The sequence below is a fragment of the Cyprinus carpio genome, chromosome B22 (assembly GCF_018340385.1).
Source record: "Cyprinus carpio isolate SPL01 chromosome B22, ASM1834038v1, whole genome shotgun sequence".
NCBI classification, from domain to species: domain Eukaryota; kingdom Metazoa; phylum Chordata; class Actinopteri; order Cypriniformes; family Cyprinidae; genus Cyprinus; species Cyprinus carpio.
Window position 1 is genome coordinate 292295 of NC_056618.1, and position 5538 is coordinate 297832.

Sequence of the window (5538 nt, forward strand, 5' to 3'; positions counted from 1 at the left end):
GGATTCGAAAATGGTAAAACTCAACTGTTTAACTCTAGGGGAGTTAGAAAATGAGTTTTCAAAAATAGTGGAGTGTTCCTTTAAGGTTAAAAAAAACCACATTATTTTCCACTTAATGTACATTATTGTTTGCTCCTCTATGCCCCGCGTAGATTTTTACAAGGCTCATTGTTCTAAAAAAGCGAGGTGTGCTCTGATTGGCCAGCTATGCAGTGCGTTGGGACTGGCTGATTTAGGACGGTGTGGTTTACTCTTAACTTTTATAAAGAATATCTCTTTGATTTGAGACTTTAGTCTTTTTCAACTTTACAGATCTTCTTTATGCACCAAGAGCTTGTAACACTACAAAGAGAAAGAAAAAATTTAAATCACATCGTATGACCACTTTTAGGTGTTATGAAATTTTCCAATGCAATAGAGCACTAAACATTTAGGGCCACTCACCAGACAATTCATTTCTAAATGTGCATGAAACAATGTAATGTTGAAATGTAGCGTGTCAATGTAATGTCACATTAACAGGTTTTGGACATCTTTTTACCATCACACACTGGACATTTCACTTTGAAACTGCAGTGAAATGCATGCATAAGAAGCAACGTAATATTATTTTACAAAAATTTTGCCAAAGACAAATTTTTCCAGTGCAACCTAAAACATTTGAAAAGTGTGAAGTACAGAGCAAATTACACACAATTGTAAAGTTATAAGTTATGTAGCAAAAATATTTCATTTTCATAACCCTCTGATGAAAGGTATAAAGCTGTCTGGGGCAGTACACTTTCGTAATATGTACCATTTAGTGGTAAATAAGGCACAAAGATGTACTTAACTTTTAGTTTTTTGTATCTTAGGGTGAGAGCTTTGTAATTTATTTTCTGAGAGTGTTTAAATAAGTATAAACCTAATTTCATTATTTTAAGTTTGAGTATTTGAGTTTAAGTTTTGAGTTTTATTCACAATATAATGATAATTATTGTTTTTATGTTACTTGGATGTTATTTTTTCCAACTTGAATGTGTGATAAAGAGTTACAAGCTTTCCAGCATTAAACGTCAATTTCATGGTATTTTTAAAGGAAGAAAATTTTGCTGTCAATTTTTATATTCCTACTAGTACTAATTTTATATATTAATATAAAGCCACTAAGCCTGGATATCTGGTCTGAATATATATATATATATTTATTTATTCTTATATATTATTTAATCTTAATATGTTCTTGGGGAATGAAGTACACCATTCCCTGCCCAATTGATAATTTACTTTGATTTATTTTATTCATCTTCCTTCTCTTTATTAGTACAAGTTTTAACTGCAACATTTGTTTAATCTTTCTGTATGTATTTGAGTGACGTCTAATCTGTTCTTCATGTGTTTGTTATCATAGGTGAAATGAAGACTGTGTCAGTGATGGAAGGAGAATCTGTCACTCTACACACTGATGACACTCAAGTACAAAGATCTGATACTGTGGATGTTTAGAGACACTGTCATAGCTGAAATCAATAAAACAGGCCAAATATTCTATATATATGACGTGATGATGAAGTTCCGAGACAAACTGAAGCTTAATAACCAAGGATCTCTCACTATAACAGAATGCAAAACCTCAAACTCTGGACTTTATGAGAATCAACAGCAACAGACATACTGTACACCAGAGATTCATTGTTACTGTCAGTTGGTGAGTCATCAAATCTGTTAATGGTAATATTGTATTTAGAGCTATTAAACAGTCCTAAATTTACATAAACAATTTTTTTAGCATAACATTTCTTGTTTGTTAGACTCTCAAAAATTGTGGTGCAAAATACTATGAAATATATTATATCATATATATATATATATATATATATATATATATATAAATAGTATTGTTATCATTTACATTGTTAACACAACATTATTTATGATTGTCATATTAACATAATGATTTTGATACTTAACACAATCACTTTTTATTAAAATTGTTTATTTAAATGAATGTGAACATTAAAAAAGTTAAGTTGAACATAAAGTAGATTTCACTGTATGTTCATACTAATATTTTATGTATTGATTTAATTTTTTAACACTAGTGTTTATCATTACAGAACCACGTCTGTCTTCAGGTGAAATAGCAGGGATTGTTGTTGTTCTGCTGGTGTTTGCGACTATAGTTGCTGTTGTGTATTTACTATCGCTGGAAGAGCTCTAACTAGAATGTAAATATTACAATTATACAATCAATGGAAAAACTATTTAAAGGTTTAAATGTGTAAAAACTGTGTGTGTATGTGTATGCATATGTGTACTTTATGACTATGATGGTGATCTTCTGAAAGCACAACAGTTTTTATTGACCTGTTGAACCTGGTCTTAGCTAGTCTTCCAGTCTGGTCAGGCTTGAAGTTTGAATTACAGCAACTATAAAAGAGACATGATGATATACAAACTTCTGATAGAAAACATTATTGATTCGCCAAGCCGATCCCATATAATCTTTTTAGTATATTATTTGAATATGAATTTATAGCTGTGAAATGTACACAGTATTCTGAGGGTTTAGTGACTGAGATTAAATCTGTGAACATAACACGGACACTGTTAAATTTTTATGAGTGTAGAGGGAGGGCAAAACCAAAAAATGAAGATGTGATTGCACAGGCAGCGCTCAAAAAACAAAACAGTGTCCTGATTAGATAAAAGAACGTAAACAGAATTTTACACATATTATGAACTTAGAAGTTCACTTACACAGATTTGGAGCGAATTAACCTGATTTTGTTCATTTCTGTTTACTGTTTGTTTTCCTCTTGTCCTAATTTCTGTATTTCTCTGTGCTGCTGATACAGATGAAGTGAAAGTCAGTGGTAGTGATCGAGGGGGGTTCTGTCACTCTAAAGTCTGATACTAAAATACAGACAAATGATGCAATCGTATGGAAGTTTGGAAAGGAAAAGTCTCCTATAGGGAAATTTAAGGAGACCGAGATCACTATGTATGATGTTCCTGATGTTGATTTCAGAGACAGACTGAATGTGGATCAACAAACTGGATCTGACCATCACAAACATCACAACTCAACACGCTGGACTCTATAAGCTAAAGATCATTGGAAGTAGAAAAACCTCATTCATGAGATTTATGTTATTGTCTCTGGTGAGTAGGCCAAATCTTTTTGTTTAATAATGATCTTATTTTATATCAACATTGTGAAGGAGTGCTCATTCCTGGTTCATGGATCTCTGATTTAAAATTAGTTTCCTAACAAAAAGCACCACTGATTTTAAATGGCTTATTGTGTTATATAAATATATCTGTTTGACACTCATTTCATTACTCAATCACATCTTTTAAAAAATATCTTTTATGTCACACAAATCAACATTTCCCTTTCAGAATCTGCTGAATTCAGAGGACAAGTGCCAGAGCAAATGCAATTGTTGCAATCGGTTGCGTGGAGTAACAATGCTTACAATTTATACAACAGTTCCAGCGTTGTATCATCTGGAGACTTGTGTTAACTTGATAGCTTTACACGTTTCCCCCAGATGTTAGACGGTGACAGATTCAGTGTTTGCCATATTTTACAAGCCAGTATTATATATGACTGTTTGTGTACTGTTATGTGATTCTAGAAGAAACAAGCATCAATAGGATTCTGTGGTTGAGCTCACAGTGCTATAAAGCCTTTAGCTGCTGGTCCTTAAATAATATCAGTGTCCAATTGTTTTTATCTTCTGTGAATTTGTGTTGTCTTCAAAGAGGAATGGGTGTAGTGGTGCCGAAGTCTCCTAATCCAAGTGAGATTTCTTATATAGACAATACCATTGTTTTAATGTGATGCGAAAAAGACAAGTTGGTTATTGTTACAAATGTTTTTCATAAAAGGTATTTTAATATCAGAGCTAAAATGCTAAAATTATATGGCAAAATTCTAAAAAAAAAAAAAAAAATGTATAGCCTATCACAGATTTTATTAGGGGAATTATTATACTGAAACTTTGACAAAAGAAAGTGCCTTAAATTTTGATCCACATAATGAACAATATGTTTTCTTTTCTGAAACAACAATCTTAAAAGATCTTTTAATATGCATGTAATAAATGTCATTAACATAGACCTGACTCATAATGGGCTGGTATTTGTGTGTTTGTTTGTCATTAAATGGTTTTAGTGAGTGTGTCATAAACACTAGGCTAAATGTAAATAAATGCCATTTATAGTAATCATTGTTTCTGTTCATTCGAGTTCAAAACTCTGTTTAAAACTCTGAAACACGAAACTTTAACTTTTCCTTTAATCAACTCAATCCTGAACACAGTGTCAAATCAAACTGTAATTCATTTTGGAAAAGTGGAGCTATCTTGCTATTGAGGTTGTGTTACACACACCAGATGTCGCTCTTTTGTACCTAAAGAGTCCATATTGTTACCTTAATTGTAAAGGTACATAAAAAAGGTACCGCCCCAGTGGACAGCTACATTACCTTTATTGCTGTGGAGTGTAGTGTTCAAACTTTATTAAATATATATCAGGCAATCAATTTTTTCCCCTTCTTTTGGTTTTTGCATTTCTGCTAATTTTGTATACTTTCCCCGAACATTTCAAAATAAGATGAATAGCTTATTAAGTAATTTGTGAAAATATGAATCTTTCTTCTAGAGGTCAAATTATGTTGGCGTCTATTGCTTTAATTTCTGAAAGACTTTACATCTGCTTTCTTGAAGTTCCAGCACGAAACAGTGAAAAAACAATGTGGTAGGGTATGCGTGGAATTATATTGTACAGATTATGAAAATGAAAGGCAAATGTTGTTGTTCATAAAATTGCAGGAAAAAGGAATCCAAGACATGTCATTAAAAAATCCTGTTGGCAAGAAAACAAGGTGTTAAAGATGAGGTGTTGCAGTATATAAAAGCAACAACATTATATTTGAGAATATAATTAAGTAATTAATTAATACGAGTTTTATGTATTTAGTTATAATAGTTTGTATTTATTTATGTACTGTATGTATTTATGTAAGTATTTTTTTATCTAAATTTTTTTAGTTAGTAAGAGTAGTCCTTCTGCGTTGCTGTTGGCGGTAATGCACCTAAATGCTGGTATGCCAACCACCAATAAACAAAAGAAGAAGAAGGAGAAGAAAGTCGTTGTCACCACAAAGGTCTTTTTTATTGTAGTTTGTAAATGTCTGTTTTGGGGTTTGTTTCATGTTCTTGTTGTCATGTCTTTTATTTTGTAATTTGATTTATGCTGTTTGTGTCATGCTTCCCTTGCCCTTGTGTATTCCTGCTATTGGTTCCTCTTTTTCTTTGTGTCATGTTCTGATTGTTTTTTTCTTGTCATGTGATTTATCAGTTCTGTTTACTCATTGGTTGCTTTAGTCATGTGTCTTGTTCCCATTGGTTTGTTCTTGTCATGTTACCCTCATTGTTTACTATAAGTAGTCATGTTTTTGCCATTGTCGCTTGTCGTGTATTAACGTTGTAACCTGCTGTTGGTGAGTCTAGTCTGTTTCGTGCCTTGTCAAGTCAAATCTGTATATCT

At 32.1% G+C, this 5538-nt stretch overlaps 1 long non-coding RNA gene across 1 annotated transcript; it reads left to right on the plus strand.

Moving 5' to 3' along the window:
• Positions 1-1936: 1936 nt before the first annotated feature.
• LOC122141671 lies at positions 1937-5227 on the plus strand. The gene is made up of 3 exons (XR_006157992.1): positions 1937-2207; positions 2838-3144; positions 3385-5227. It is a non-coding gene; the product is annotated as an uncharacterized LOC122141671 (long non-coding RNA).
• The last annotated feature ends 311 nt before the right edge of the window (positions 5228-5538 follow it).